Below are 18082 nucleotides of genomic sequence, written 5' to 3'. Positions count from 1 at the left end.
AAGAAATACAGTCATAGTAAAATCAGCATTGGGTGTTGTTCTTTTAAGGCACTCAAAGCAGCACTGCTTAAACCAATATGTACATACATATGGACAATGACAAAACTTTATTAATGCCTCCAACATTGTACAATCATGCCTAGCACCATTTAAAGGTAGTTCATTTTACTATAACGTGATAAGTCCTGAGTAAAACAAGAGCTTGTCACAGTAGTGCCAAATCCCCGCCGAAATGTGTTTGCTTGTATGACAACATTTGTTTTAGAGAGTAGAATAATATATATGTAAAACATGGCACCTGTGCCATCTATTTATTACTCATGGATCAATTAGTTATATAGTGTTGAAGTTATGCTGTAGAGAATAAAATATATGGAAATGAAAGAAAGGGAGGTAATTAAAAAAGAAAACTATAAACAGTTACTGTTCTTGATCACTGTATTTTTCCTTAAACTCATCTATTCATTTTGCAGTGAATACTTCAGTGTTCAAATTAAATATTATTGTAAAATTAGATAAAAGGAGAAAAATAAAATTGAAAACTGGGGATAATAATCAGTAAGCACAGTAGATGTTTCGACAAAAGGTGCACAAGGCTATTTAACCCGTGTTTTGTGAAAATGAGTCCTATGCCATATATGGCCAGAGTAGCAACTGACCAGCCTGTCCACTTGTAACACCACAAAACCTAAGTGACTTCATAGTGGAAAGTGTCATTTCTGACCAGAAGGCACGCTACCTTGGTCTGGTCTGGAGCAATGCTTGCCGCATAAGGCATAATACCCATTTTTACATAATGCTGCCCATTATACAAGTACACTATGTTGTCGGCCTAGCTAAGCGCTATTTGTGTATATTAGTTCGAGCGAAAAACAATCAAATTCATAGAAGTTTCTAATGTTAAATTGATCAATAAGGTTTATCTGCAGGAATACAAAATATCCTACACAAATAATATAATGTCTAATCCAAAATTTAAGGGGCATCTGAAAAAACTTTCAACAAATAAACTAAACATTGGAGAGAAAATGAAAGATTGGATGTTATGTGCACGTGTTCAGAATAGGTTAGATTCAACTGTATAATTAATTTTAAAACAGCTAAGGCTACAGTCTAGTTTTTATATAAGTACTAACTCAAACTACTCGACAATAATAACAGAAAGTGTTTAATATTAAGTCAATACTTATTTATACCCTTTGAAAATTATCCAAAATTGAAATTTCAAATATATTGTTTTAAAATAGATCATTAATGTATAATTCAAATACAGATCTCAAGAAGTGATATTGTTAGAACCAGGAGATCAGTGAGCAGGGCTTTTTTTTATTTACTGTTAAGCGGCCATGCCTCCACCCCATTTTGTGCAAAAAAAAACGTTTTGCAAGTTCCCAAAATTGTGAAAAACAGCCATTCTCACAGATTGTAACAAGATATGTGTTTGTCAGAAACACTATGTCCTCTTCTGCGCCACTTTGAAGCTATATATTTGACCTTTGACCTTGAAGGATGACCTTGACCTTAACCTTTCACCACTCAAAATGTGCAACTCCATGAGATACACATGCATGCAAAATATGAAGTTACAATCTTCAATATTGCAAAAGATATAGCAAAATGGTAATGTTTGGGCAAACAAACACACCAACAGAAAAACAAACAATATGTACCCCACTATAGTGGGTGGGGGACATAAAAAAGCCCTGGTGAGTTTTTAAGTTCGCTATTTTCCTAAAGCAAGATTTTCTAGCACAATGACCTCCCTCATCCACACTGACCCCTCCACCCCTGGTCCCTGTATCACAAAAGGTGAATAATGATCACAAGAAAATCATCAAATTCATCAATTATCTGAACAACCTGTGAACACATCATTAGTGGCCAAATGGTCTATTTCACAAGATGGCTTGATGGACCAGGAAAAATCTATGCTTGCCCTGCCAATCACAACTGGTTTGCACACCTGATACAAAAATACAGACTCCTCAAACACGAAATAACTTAAAAAGAAACCAAATTGCTAAGAACCAACATATAAGCTTTTACCTAGTTCATGGTTCAAACAGAAATCTCAAACCCAAATTCAAGCACTTTTCAAGGACTTTTTAAGGCAAAATTTTCTTTTTCAAGGCCAAGAACCGTACATTAGTTTCCTTTAAAAAATTCATTTTGAAGCCAGATTAACACAGTAATAAAATATCATTATTTGCTCAAACACATTAAACTTATTTCACAATAACTCATACATGTTATTTCTAGTTATTACATACAAATACATGTTATCCATCCTTAACTCAATGAGTCTCACATATGCATTTACTTTTTAAAGTTATTACAAACAAACACATTGTCTCTTTCTATGCTCACATCAAACAGACAAGTTAATTTCATTTAAACAGAAATCAGTTACTATAACATTTTGTCTCTCACAGGGCTGTTGTTGTTTATGTCTGTTTTAGATTCAACAGTTTTAACAATAGTACCTTCCTGTTTTACCAAAAAACACATCGCAGGAACGCTGTTTGCTTCTCAATTTCATGTTTTCTGAGTGGGTTTCCCCTTTATCGTGGCTTTTCAAAGCGCTTTCCCCCATCCTCCCAACACCAATGGTCTTCATATAGACCCAACATAGTGCTTTTCGAATGTCATTTGTTTTCTGTACCCAGGAATATTCATAAGTTTCGCGCAAAACATAACGATTAACATCATTTTGACAACTTGTTTATGACCAGAAAATAGCTCAATGAATATTCATGTTTAAAGAATGTTGAGGTATCCTGTAAGTTGTAATTATTTAAGCTTTTTTCTGCATATCAATGGTGTTTATGACCAGAAAGTAGCGCCAGGAATATTCAGTTAACCACCCTGGTTTGAAACGACACTTCCCCATCGCTGCATTTTTACTCCCGAAAATTTATCACAATGGAGAACCTCTGACGTAGTACACATAATCTGTGACGTGTACACTTAACATTTCGTACCTAATAGTGTACGAAACTTATATTTCCTACTCAACTTTTAGCGCGAAGGAATTTATGATAAATTTTCGTAATATTTCCCTTGAGAACGATTTTAGTTTATAATTAAAGCAATGATAAAAGTAATTTTGAACAGAAATAAAAAAATTCAAGGCTTTTTTACATGAAATAAGCACTTTTCAAGCACTTTTTCAAGGCCAACACTTGTTCAAGGGCTTTTCAAGCCTAAGACTCGTTTTCAAGCACTTTTCAAGCCCTGTGCGAACCCTGTAGTTTCAGTAATGTATACATATTTCTTTTAGTTGAATTGTTCACCAATTTCAACAGTATTTCAGTCATTTCATGGAGGTTAGTTAACCAAACTTGAACTGTTACCAGAACTCTGGCCTAATTACTAGCTTTAACTTGTGTGGTCATTCATAAATGAGGGTCCTTGCCAAGACAAATAAAATAAAGTACTCAATCTCAGGCAAAATGTGCCCTCTGGGAAAACAGGGCCTGATGCATTATGCACAGGCTTATCCCACTTATGACACTTTCTGTCCTAAGACGCGATTCTTGCTAAGAGTAGACTTCCTTTAAAAACAAACTTCCATAGAAGCAGAAACTGTTGTCCCTAATTAGCATGTGGGCACTGCACGGGGTTAATCTAGAAGGAAACTTTACACAGAGCATTTATCCTCATTTTCTCATAGCACAGTTCTGTGGCCATTGAGAAAGATCAAGTTAGAAGAATTATTCAAAGAAATCAGAACTTTCTGACCCAGACAGCCATACAAACAGAAACTCCTTGGGGACAACCATACAACAGCTGGCCCCATGATAAGCTGGAGAATATTAAAATCTAAGCTACTTTTGTTACATACTCTCAAGGCATTTATCTTTAAAAGTAATGAATTATAACCATGCTGAAATTATATATAGATCTGTAACCCTTGAATGATTTTGAAAATGGATCTGATGAAATAAATTTGACAGTGATATGACAGTGATGGGTTCATATCGATATCAATTTCCATCATATATTTCCTTCACTGTTTTATTTAGTTTTATTATTTGCACACGCATTATACATCACTTTTTATAAACTCACAAAGCGGACAGCTGGAACCCTGGATATCCCAATCATTTAAAAACACCACAGTATCAACTAAAATCACTCAGTCTTTGAATGTCAACACTATTAGTCTCCACTTCATTACTTCCCTGGAAAAAGAGATAATCTAGATAAGTCAGAGACCTGTAGTTCATAATAATTTTTGTTAAGGATCACTGCATTTCATGTCAGGCAAGAATCCACAAAAAGACTTCACTCAAAAGACTTTTGCCTAGGCTCCAGTGAACAAAGCTGATACATATCTGCAGGGGAAACCCATCTTAATTAATTAACCTGAGGCTTGATTGAATTTCCTTCTGGTCAAGAGGCTATTGCTTGTGAAGTGAGAAATGTATGCATCATTGGCACAACACAACATCAATAAAAGAATAAATTTCTATCACAGATTTAACACATTTTTTATGAGGTTACACAGTTAAAATGTCAACCATGGTAACCATGTATTTTCTTGATTTTGATGGATGTTCATGTTTATCATGGTTAGTTTTGACCACCCATCCAACGCTGTGAAAATCCATGGTCAGGAAAATGGTTTGTTATGGTAGATATTGGCTAGACTGACCATTATCAATCACCTGGAACCGTGGTATTACATGGTAGGCCATGGTGTTTATCAACCATGGTAAGTTGGCAAATGATCAGTTTTGTTACTTGCTAGAAAAGTGTCCATCATTTTTGCTTGGGTTAAATACAAACAATCTTTGTAAGAAACAAAAGTTATTACATGTTTTAAGCTGGCATTGGCACTAAAAGCAGGAGAAGCACTGGTGGTAACCTTCTGACATATTTCCAGGCTGATAAGCCCATGTGCTTTATCAGCTTATATTCACACCTGAGTGGCTTTTATAGCAGACTTGTCAAAGATGGCTGGGTCTTGATGGGGGCCTGATCTGGTTCAAGGTCATCAGTTTTTGCAGTAGACTGAGCTTAAAAGGTTGCACCTGATACTGAAATCTTTCATGGTGAATTTATTCACTCTCACCTCTGAATCTATTGTTTTCACAAGTGTGTATAACCACTTGTGCTGCTGTTTTGTAACAATAAATTCTTCACAAGATATCAAAACTACAAATTTTCAAGACAATAGGCAAGATCTCAAATAAATCAAGTGAAATTGCAAATAACTATGACTGAACTTAGAGCACTTACAGGAAACATTGACATGTTCTGATGCTACGTTTGTACCAGACATTAATAAAGAACTTTCACAATTAATCAGTAGGCAATGGTCTTTGTCCATGATGATAAATGGCAAATCAATTGAATGATGAAAACATTTCCTCTTTTCAATTTGTATCATTGAAATATAAACCAATATTCATTTGGGAAACTCTCATGCCTAAGCAAGCCTTGTCCAATAGTTTCAAGAAAATCACTAATTTCTGAATAGGCAACATTTGGGAAAATTTTAAATATTGAAAATGGAAAATTTCTAGTATTGAACATGGTTTATTTAAGCTGGAAATATTTTTTTTATAGATAAACAAGTTTTCAAAAAAATGATGCTGACCAACTGTTTATGCATAGCTAGTGGAAACAAATACATTTTTGTCCATAAATCATCCGGAAAGCAGCAACATAAACATTATTGAGAACACGAAAATAGCTAAAAAGAAATCTCAGAAATGACAGATCATCTAGATTCTGTCTTGTCTGGGAACCAGCAGTGTCACAGGGAGCTTGACTGGGAACCAACAGTGTGACAGTGAGCCTGACCACATGGGTGAACTGTCAGTGAACTCAATCTGTAGAGAAGACAAGGTCAGACATCAGGAACAAGGACTCCATTATCCACCTGCTACCTGCTTGGGTAATTCCTTACATTGGAAAGCCTTACAAGGGTCTCTTTTATATGAGCTGTGCTCTGTGAAAAAGGGTTTAATGCATGCGTGTAAAGTGTCATCTCAGATTAGCCTGTGCAGTGTGCACAAGCTTATCAGGGATGACACTTTCCACTTTGATGATACTTTTTCGTTTAAAGAAAGTCTTCTCTTAGTAAAAATGCAGTTTAGGCGGAAAGTGTTGTCCCTGATTAGCCTATATGGATTGCACAGGCTAATCTGGGACAATACTTGACGCACATGCATTATAAACCCATTTTACAGAGCACTTCCCATATTTAGTATTATTGTTGTTGGTTTGTTTTGTTGTTAAGCTTTTTGAATATAACTGACTAATGTATTGATGCTTGTGTGAGTGTGGGTGAGACTTTTTAATGTTTTGTGGTTTGTGTAGGGGTTGAAAATGGTTCAGATGGCTGTGTACTGTCTTTTTCACTTTTCAGACTAGTGTGAAGTTGTGTTTGCTTTATCAGAGTTTTACAAGGCGTTAATGAGGCCATTTTCTAGCATTACATATTCATAAACCACTATGCTATGTCAAAGACATTACTAATATCACCATTACACATTTTTTTACAGGGCTACTAATTCAAAAATGGTTTCACTTGAGATGTAAACAGTGTCAAGCACATCCACCCTTCAAGGTTATGACCAGTATACCCATTTTTAAAAATAAATTAAGATATTTGTTCAAGTCAAAGTGTTGTTAAAAGCTCTTGTGGAATGGTTCTTCTGTTACAAGCCCATGTGACCTTGACCTTCTACCTTATGACCTTATAGACACCATGCTGAATGTGTACAACTACTAAGTGACCCAGTGACCTAGTTTTTGACCCAGCATGACCCATAATCGAACTTTACCTAGACATCATCTAGATACAACTTCTGACCAAGTTTGGTGAAGGTCAGATGAAAACTTTTTGAATTAGAGAGGACACCAAGCTCAATGTTTAAAACGCACTAAGTGACCCCGCCACCTAGTTTTTGACCTGCCATAAGCCATGTTCAAACTTGGCCTAGACATCATCTAGATACAACTTTTGACCAACTTTGGTGAAGCTCTGATGAAAACTACTTGAATTGGAGAGTTCACAACATGCTGAATGTTTAAAACGCACTAAGTGACCCCGTGACCTAGTTTTTGACCCAGCAAGGCCCATTTTTGGACTTGGCCAAGAAATCATTTAGATACAACTTCTGACCAAGTTTGGTGAAGATCGGATGAAAACTACTTGAATTAGAGAGCGGACACGGTCCAACCGATAGACAGACAGACAAGCTCAACAGACAGACAAGCTCACTCCTTAGACCCCCCTTAACTTTGTTTAGTGGGGGTATGATTAATTTTTGACAAATTTTCATGCATACACCATCTATTTAGAATTTTAATGATCATTTCAAGGACTTATAAAGTACATGTATTTATTTTTTTAGAAAGGCAAACCATCAATATTATATCCAAAATGAAGACATTTCACAATCATTATAGAACTGCAAACCAGATACAGCAGTTGCCCTCCTCTTGCATGTTCTTGCATCATCAGCACACAAAGGCCTGTATCAACAGTATGGCACCAGCAAGCCATGATTGCCAGTCATTCAATTACCATACACATTGCTCCCAACACCTCACAGTATGTAAATTTCTTCCCACTAATAAATATGGTAAAAATCTGTTTCATTTTGGCACAGCTGCCCGCCCTCCCTCCCCATTACAATGCTGGCATCAAAGCCCAAATGAAATAAAACACTAATGAGCATTGACAGTCATGGCCCATCATTACAGGGCTTTATTTATGTTTACATAGCAGACCAAAATTTACAGTTTCTTGCTCAGCAGGTTGCTAATGTGTTTCCAATAGCGTTGTTCATGCAACAACTAATTAAATAATTATTTATGTAATTATGTGTGCATTCAGAATGCAATCATGAATCAATATCATATTGATTATCCATACAATCGGGCCACATCTTTTAAAATAAATTTCCAGTGACACATTACATGAATCATGACGTTCATTGCCAAAAATTAAAACACAGCACCTCCATTTTATGGTCTAAAGACAAGTGAACAAATAAGACAATTTGTAACCGGTTCTATTTCAACAATCACATGACTTTTTATCAAGAATGCCTTAAAATTCTTAAATATTCAAGTCTGTTTATGCCATTATGACCATATCTAAACAATGGACATATATATTTTTTAGATGATAATTATCTGAAATGAATACATATGAACCCCACTCGGAGAAAACTGGGCTTAACCCTTTACCACCCAGCCATTGTACTTTGACACATTTGAAGTCCTTTAAAAAATCAAATTAAATTTAAGTCCTTTCTTAATACTTTCAAGTTTGAAAGGCTTCATTTTCAACCCTAAGATACTGATGAGTACCAAACAGCATAAAACCTTAACAGACTGCGAGTTTCTAACAAGCAGTCCTGGTTTTATGCTGTTTGCGCATAGCCATTTTCACTTTGCTTCTGAGTGGGAAAGGATTAATTCATGTGCATGAAGAAATCCAAGATTAGCTAACCCTCTAACCCCCCCTTGCGTAATACCATACCATGCCTCGCCCGTTGTAGTTTTCCGCCTCCCGATACAAAGACATGGAACATTTCCTTAGAAGATGGAGCAGAAAAGAGCATATTCATTATAGTAATTACCAAGTCAGCGTATCAAAGCAAAATTCCTGCTCAAGAGGCATATCCAGTCACCCTTACAGTCAGCAATCATATCACAATGAAACAAGCCATCCAGTCACTCTAACAAGTTTACAATCAAATCACAATGAAACAAGCCCATAAACAATACAGCTATTAGACATAAAAGACAGCATTCTGCATGCCTAAGCCAGGTCAACTTGCAGCTCTTTAACCTAAGCTAAGCTTTGTTTTGGATTCATGGGATTATAACTGGAAAATTCTTAACCGTTAAGCCTAACTCACCACATACTCGAAGTTGTTAGCATTTTTCCCCATAAGAAGCAAAGTGAAAATGACTTTTGCAACCAGCATAAAACCAGAACAGCCTGCGAGTAACTCACAGTCTGTTCAGGTTTTATGCCGCTTGCTGCTCATCAGTATCTAAGGGTTGGAAATGAAGCCTTTAAAACTTGAATTTAGTAATAAAGGTATCTAACTAAATTTAACTTTCTTTGTGACTACCAATGCATCAAAATATGTACCTAAGTGGTAAAGGATTAAACTGTTGGATCAAAGATGGCAAACAAAAGCCAGAATCGGTGTCACTGAGGCTCAATGTAAAGGAGTGCTCTCTCATACCTCCATAACAAAGCTGTTTATGTTACACCAATTAACTTTCTTTTGTACAATATCAATGTACAATGTGTTACACCTTCAAGCAAAGAATTTCATTGAAGACGATATTGACTATTCTACAAGCACAACCAGAATCCAGACCATGTTCGGACAGTTACATGTTGCTAAACCATCCTTCATATTATTTTGTCCAAAGTTATGCCCCTCAAGACGTTTCCTTTTATCTGAATATATCGATAATCTGAATATATCGATAATTGCAATATTGTGACCAAAAAAACCTATGTTTTTTTTTTGTCACAATATTGCAATTATCGATATATTCAGATAAAAGGAAACGTCTTGAGGGGCATAACTTTGGACAAAATAATATGAAGGATGGTTTAGCAAGTTAAAAATTTCAAAGGGCCATAACTCTCTAAATAAATCATCTAACCAAAACCCACTAATAACATGTGCATCTTCTCAAGGTAGTGAAGCTTCCTATAAAGTTTCATTGTATTCCAGTCAGTAGTTGGGGAGAAATAGCCCGGACAAGAATTGCACTATATGTACAATGGACAATTTCAAAGGGCCATAACTCTGTGAAAAATCATCCGACGAGAACAGGCTGATAATATGCACGTCTCCTCTTGGTAGTGAAGCTTCACATAAAGTTTCATTGAATTCCCTTAACAAGTTGCTGAGAAATAGCTCGGACAAGAATTGCACTATATGTACAATGGAAAATTTCAAAGGGCCATAACTCTGTGAAAAATCATCTGACGAGAACCGGCTGATAATATGCACATCTCCTCTTGGTAGTGAAGCTTCCCATAAAGTTTCATTGAATTCTGGTCATTAGTTGCTGAGAAATAGCCCGGACAAGAATTGCACTATATTTACAGTTAATGGAAAATTTCAAAGGGCCATAACTCTGTGAAAAATCATCTGACCAGAACCCGCTGATATATGCACATCTCTTCTTGATAGTGAAGCTTCCCATAAAGTTTCATTGAATTCCGGTCATTAGTTGCTGAGAAATAGCCCGGACAAAAATTGTGCACGGACGGACACACGGACGGACAGACGAAGCGGCGACTATATGCTCCCCCCAAATTTTTTGGGGGAAGCATAATAAATCATATTCTCAAAATCATAATAAGAGTGTACTCCATAAAAAACTCCATATACATCTCTATTAACCAAAATGTTCTGAAAACCAAGCAAATGCACAAGTCCCATTTTTTCTTCTATATGTTTTGTGTACAAAATCTATGGGTTTATCAGACACTATGAAGTCTGGATACTAAACAGCTGTATTAATACAATTTTTTGTTTCAATATTCAAATCCACTTCTATACCATCTATAGTTTATGCATTTGACATAAAGAATTGTAAAAATTCTGCAAAAATGTACAGCAAATATTAAGCATTCTTTCTGGCAATCATTAGGCAAAGTAAAACAATATATTCTGCAAATACAATAATAATGTGTGGGCATAAGTCAGATCGTTCAGTACATTTTTAAACAAGCGATGTGTTTGTGAAACACTATGTCCCCATATATATGACCTTTGACCTTGAAGGATGACCTTGACCTTTCACCACTCAAAATGTGCAGCTCCATGAGATACACATTCATGTCAAATATCAAGTTGCTATCTTCAATATTGCAAAAGTGACATTGAATGAGCGATTTTGACCCATATATTTGACCTTGAAGGATGACCTTGACCTTTCACCACTCAAAATGTGCAGCTCCATGAGATACACATGCATGCCAAACATCAAGTTGCTATCTTCAATATTGCAAAAGTTATGTCAAATGTTAAAGTTGGGGCAAACAAACAAACAAACCTGTTAACAGACTGGGCAAAAACAATATGTACCCCCACTATAGTACAGGGGGAAATAAAAAAACAAGAGCACCGCTTAATGGGTGCCACGCTCGGCTGCGAAAGCTTTTCAGATTTTTAATTTTTTTTTAGAGGTCACGGTGACCTTGACACCTTGACCTAGTGACCCAACAAGAGATGTGTTTGTCCGAAACACAATTCCCCCTTCAGCGCCGCATTTAAATAACATTTCTATTTAACATTTGGCAGGTATAGAAATCATCTCCCTTTACAGGTTACTACTTCCCTTGAATTTTGTCCAATCCAACGAGGGGGGGGGGGGGGGAAGGGTCTCACAGTCAATTATGACCATGTCATATATATGTAATGAACATCAAAGAAATTATAATTATATCATTTAAAAAAATACTTTGACAAATCATTTGGGTTATAAATAATCAAAATAATAAATCTGTACAGTAACTGTGAAAAGAACTTCAATTCTTGGTAAGGAAATATATGAGATTTATAATTATATAAATTACTTCCCTTTAAAATAATTGTCTGTAACAAATCTCTATTTTTAGTAGCAAATAATTAAAAGCCACTACCGTGACTGTAGATTCACCACTCAAAATGTGCAGCTCCATGAGATACACATGCATCCACATGCATGCCAAATATATAAAGTGGCTATGTTCAATATTGAATAATTTTCTCCCTTTTTAAAGCTTATTACTTCCCTTACATCTGTATTTTTTACCATAGACCGTAAAGATGACCTTGACCTTTTACCACAATGTGTTTGTCAGAAACACAATGCTGCCTACTGCGCCGCTTTGATTTATTTAACAAAAATATATACGTGGGCAGGTCAGATAACTATGTCCATTTAAAGCTTATTACTTCCCTAAACTTTGTTTTTTCGACCCTAGAACTTGAAGGATGATGTTCACCTTGAAATTTTACCACTATAAATGTGCACACACACACACACGCAAGCACAACGGACGCTGGACATCACACGGTCACATAAGCTCACCATGTCACTTTGTGACAGGTGAGCTAAAAAGGCTAACATTATTTTTAAAATGAACAGTTTAATTCCACAGACAACACAAGCAAATGGCAACATTAATAAATGAATACGAGTTACTTTAACTGCGTTGGTAAAGAAAGCTAAATCTTGTATTTCCCACCGATATGCTCTATGTTTTTACAGAAAGTTTCTACCTTTCTAGGGAATAAATCATGAAACAATTCTGTTGAATTCAATACAAAAATTTAATCAAGCTCTAGGACTCAGTGGTCAGTCGATATTATTCCATCAAACATACATACATACAGCTGTGACCTCAGAGCAAACCTGCCAATTCCTACCTGAAAATATACAAGGTCAAACAATTAATCACACAGGTGATAACATATAGTGGGATTACAAAAGACATGTTGTTGTATTTTTAATTAGTGTCTAGATTTTCAATAAATTTCCTTAATATCCGTCATAAAACAGCTACAAAAAACCTCTTTCAGTGAATTTACCACAAACTTTCCTCCCTCAATACAGAACATTAATCTATTTAAGTGCTATTGGTTAGTGACCTTTCAGGTTGATCTTTGTGACTTGTAGTTACAAAGTTTCAATTATTAATCTTAGAAAAATATATCTTAAATTTTATTTGAACAAAGGATTATATCCCACTTTTACAGCGAATTCAGTTGATTAAAGCCCCGTTGATTAAATTTTTGCTATAAACCACGGCATGAAATGACGTCATTTTTTTTCAACAAAATGACAAAATAATCTAGCAAAATTATCCAGTTAAACTAATTTTGTTTAAATAAAAAGGTTTACTGAATAAAAAGTGGGATAAATAGAATACTGTGAAACCATTATTATTCGTCCGACATTAATTTTCGCCTTTTTCATCCTTTGACCGATGGACGAATTCAAGATCCTAACGAACAATCATGTCCCATATTTGAAACAAATAAGACTGAATTACCGTAGGCATGAGGTATTTAAATCCAGCGTAATCCACGCATATACACAGGGCTCAAAATTAACACTCGCACACTCGCAAAATGCGAGAAAAAAAGATTGCAAGGTAAGTTATAAGCCACTAGTATTTTTTGCAAATAAAGAAATAGTGAAAAAAAAACGAGTTATATTGCTTAATGCGTTCGACGGTGTGAACGCTAAACCGTAGGTCAATTTTTTGAACGTCCGAATACCCATATGCGGAAGCGCGCACCTTGTTTGTTGACTGGTATACTTATAATACAGATACACAGATGGTATTGATACAAAGAACATGAAACAGTCGACTATTCACACTCAAGTTAAATCCGGTTTTGACACAAAGGGGTGTTCATTATACAGTGTACTGACATTTCCTGTTAAATTCGAATGCAATAAGGCTGTATTAAATGCGTCGACTTCGTTTAGGTATAATAGTGTTGATTAACGCTAATTGTTAACAACTTTATTACCCATTATGTGTATTGTGTTTTTCAGGGGTGTTGCAGATTATACAGCCTACACGTGGCGAATCCGGATTAAAGACAATACTATTAAACGCAATTAAAATATGACGATGTGTTATCAACACCTGACTGAAATATATTCTGCGCTTTGTTACAAATTAATAAAGAACATTTTGATTTGTGTTTGGTTGTTTGGTTTTAACTGCATCTACTATTTTTGTACATATACATAAAAACCCATACCTTTGTTTTTTTTATAACAAAAACATTTTTTTTATAGATTTAATACTGTTGTTTATCAATAAATGCAGCGTTCCATTCAGAAAAAAAACACTTAACAAACTAAATCCTCTTTCGTATAATAGAACAAGTTTAATAACTGCATTGACCAAATTTTAATGAAACTATAAGGTCATTCGGATCAGACTCAATAGCATACTCATGAAAAATGCACAAATGTTGTTTTATTTGTGAAAATGGAATTTATTTAGCGAACACGAAACAAACAACAGCATACAATAGTGTTTAGCTCATCAAAACATGTTCAGCAATTGGCTTCATTGTTTAAAACACTCGTTAACGATTATTCAGTCCCACTTATCTGCTAATCATAACAAAGAACATGTCAATGACATAAAATAATAAGGGACAGTTACTATCACCTAAAATAACAGACTTGTTAATTGGCATATGCCAAACAAGGCCCACCTCCTGCAAGTGACTACCATGTGTCACCTCTCTTTCCCCAGCACGATTTTTTCGCAACCGCGTATACCATGTATTACAAACAAATTGGACATTTTTTTTTTTTCAAATCCAAAAATGGACGAATTTAAGAGCGGACAAAATAGTCATTTTTATGAAAAGGGCGAAATTTTGTGCCGAGAAAATAAATGGTTTCACAGTAATAGATAAGTGTTGATTATAGATCAGGTTTATCACGCTCATCACGCAAACAAAAAAAAGCACTTGCCAAGGCTCGTGCCTTTTGTTTTTCTAGGCCTCGCATGATAAACCTGATCTAAAATCAACACTAACATATTATTCCCCACACTTTTTGAAAAGCGTGGGGATATTGTGGTTATCTCCGCCGTCTGTCCGTCTGTCCTGGCCACTATTTCCTCCTACACTATTAGTACTGGAACCTTGAAACTTACACACATGGTAGCTATGAGCATATGTGCAACTGTGCACAACTTGGAATTGTTATCTGACAATGGGTCAATTGTTATGGGGCGGGGTCAGAGATTTTCACTCATTTTTTGTGTTATTTTACATTAACTTCTTCATTTCTACACCGCACCGGGGATGAACAACTTTTGTCACGTGACCGCAAAAGTCAACGCCGGTTGCAGAAACAGATTGTAATCTTGTACATTAAGGTAAGTTTTGTTGTTTTTTCATATAATCAAAATTTCAGTTTTTAACAAGTGATAGCCTATGACACAGTATACTAAATAAACTTTTATTTGAAATGATTCCATTGCCTTTACTGTTTCCACTTTCCGAGAACACTTCGACACAAAATTCTGAAATGCATTGCAAACGCTGTTTGTTTATGTGGTGTTGATGATTTTCTTTCAACAATATTGGTTTAACGACTGAATTAGTATGATTTTACACTTCATTTTAATATATTTAATAAGATTCATGACAAAAATAGCGGTGCAAATTGAAAAATATCTTATTTTTTTGTTTTGTTTTGTTTTGCAAACGCAGGTTGGTATTTCTTGAGCAATAGGAAATGGCAAACGCAGGTTGCGAGAATATTCAAAGGATAATGAAACGCACACTGTACACATTTTTGAAAGTCTTCTAAAATATGATATGGTTACAAATACGAAAATATTAACTATTCAACACAATATATGACTACGGAACTTCAATTGAGGACATTTAAACAGAGCGGAAATATGCTTATCAACACATTAAGTACTGTTACAAGTATATTGAACCACAACGTGCGTTGCCTCCTTTAAGCGGACCTCGAATGACGCTAAACGCGCCAAAACTCACGAAAATCCCGTGCATTAGTAAACACGCATGTTTATTGAACTGTGACGAAAAGAATAGCAGATAGTGTGTCACATCCAATCACTTGCGTTTCATATCTCTTTTGGTGTAGTCTTTAAAACTTTATAAAAACATTTTAGAAATATATTTTAACAAAAAGTTATTCTTTCATTACAGAAACATGACGCTCGTGTGTGAAATCTGTGGAAAGACATTTAAATCGAAGTGGGGGTTAAAGCTTCATGATAAGCGCCACAGAGGGACTGGACGATTCGCCTGTTGTGGAAAAACATTTTACACAAAACAGGCGTTCAACAGACACAGGTTTGTATTTTTTTTGTTTTTAGTACAATGCTAGGTTCTGTCGGTTTAAAAATCAAGATACAATTCAACATAGGTCATTGCATTCTGAGCGAAAGTATGTTTTTATAACCTAGTTGCAAAGCACTATTTAAAATGTTTTGAATGGTGTTTTCGAAAAAAGCCGGCTTTAAAACACTTAACACATTATTACTAGTGTGGTGCATATTGGTGTGCTCATTATAGTATTTAGTTTTTAACGACCATAATTGTCCAGATAAATTTCAATGCAAATTGTCACTGAACAATTGGAATTTACACCGTATAAATCCAGAATGTACGCGTTCCGATACTTCACGTATGTAATTGGACCCTTAAACATATTATTTAATGCGTATTTTGGATTTTGAAATGCGTAAATACGCGTTAACGCGCCTTATCTGGAGCGCTTCTGACGACCATCATTTTGTTAAGTTCCACATTGTTATGGATAATATTCTGTGTGTATTTTTCTGTATTGAATAATAATTCAACAGTTCCATTTGTTTTTGTTATATAGATGCAGCATTCATGGTGTTGAAAAGCCGTTCCCCTGTGAACAATGCGGCAAAAAGTTTTCAACCAAAGATGACCTGAATCGTCACGTCCGGAGGGAGGTTGCTGCAAAGCAATTTACCTGCTCAATTTGCAATGCAACGCTCCGGGAGAAAATTGACCTTCAGGCCCACCTTGCCACCCACAATGGAGAGAAAAACTTTGCTTGTGATATGTGTGAAAAGAGGTACAGGCACCGCAGTAGTCTATCAAAGCACAGATCTGCAAAGCACCGGGCCTAGTCATCTGTTGCATGACGATGATAAGACCAAGAATTATTTTTAATTCTTACCAATGTGCCGTGGTTATTTTCTTAATTATTGAAAATACAGACTGTCATACAATAATATATAGTATTACGCGTGTTTTTGCGTCTTAAACATTGTGTTTCATATCGTTTATCTTGTGTTGTTTTGTTTGATATTCCTGTTTTTAATAAGATTATTGTTGTAATATTTATCATTCTAATTTAAAATGATTATGATAATGGTTGATCTCATACAAATTATTGTGTTCATTATTGCTCATCTGTGATTACTGTTGATCTCAGCCCATGAATTGTGATTTATATTGATTATCTGTGATTATTGTTGATCTTATCAAAATAATTGTAATTTATGTTGATTATCTGTGAATTTTTTATCTTAACCTATTAATAGTGATTTATATTATCTGTGATTATAGTTGATCTTATCAAAATCATTGTGATTTATGTTGATTATCTGTGATTATTGTTGATCTCAACCGATTAATTGTGATTTATATAACCAGTGATTATTGTTGATCTTTTCAAAATCATTGTAATTTATGTTGATTATCTGTGATTATTGTTGATCTTTTCAAAATCATTGTAATTAATGTTGATTATCTGTGATTATTGTTGATCTTTTCAAAATCATTGTAATTTATGTTGATTATCTGTGATTATTGTTGATCTCACCATATCCGCTGGAATATACATTTGAGCCGCGCTCTGTGAAAAGGGGGTTTAATGCATGTGCGTAAAGTGCAGTCCACATAGGCTAATCAGGGACGGCACTTTCCGCTTTTATGATATGTTTTGTTAAAAGAAAGTCTCTTCTGAGCAAAAATCGAGTTTATCGGAAAGGTTTGTCCCTAATTAGCCTGTACGGAATGCACAGGCTAATATGTGACGACACCTTACGCACATGCATTAAACCCCCTTTTCACAGAGCGAGACTCATTTGTAATCTGCGATTTTTGTTTATCTATTTCGAATCAATATGATTAAAATATATTTTTGGTGAGTTAGCTTTTTGTCTCATTGGAATCATTGTGCGAATTGTCAACAATTACATGTAAATCTGTAATTCCTTCTCAAGTTGCACATAGGCCAGTTTAATGTTTTGCGTATAAGCTATTATTGCGATACGGGATATTCTTTGCAGCAATAAAACAATTAATCTGCATATGTTTGGTTCGTTTTGTTGTTAAAGACACTGATCTTGTTTGCGTTCAACCGCTGGGTTTTTCAATGTTTTTCACAGTATAGTTAGACTTATCTCGGTGAAGTGTACTTTGTCATGGATGTAGTATGCCTTCAGCTTTATTTTAAGTATTATCTCCAACAATCATATTGTAAGATTGTCAGGATTCTCACGTTACACATAAAGACATTATATTGTATG

General features: G+C 35.2%; 1 protein-coding gene across 1 annotated transcript in view; it reads right to left on the bottom strand.

The window, feature by feature from the left end:
• LOC127833381 (26S proteasome non-ATPase regulatory subunit 1-like) overlaps window positions 1-18082 on the bottom strand; it is a 272314-nt gene that overhangs the window by 29714 nt on the left and 224518 nt on the right. The window lies entirely within an intron of this gene.

This window comes from Dreissena polymorpha, chromosome 6, assembly GCF_020536995.1.
Source record: "Dreissena polymorpha isolate Duluth1 chromosome 6, UMN_Dpol_1.0, whole genome shotgun sequence".
NCBI lineage: Eukaryota > Metazoa > Mollusca > Bivalvia > Myida > Dreissenidae > Dreissena > Dreissena polymorpha.
Note: the sequence above shows the minus strand (reverse complement) of the source record. Positions and strands in the feature narration are given on the sequence as shown.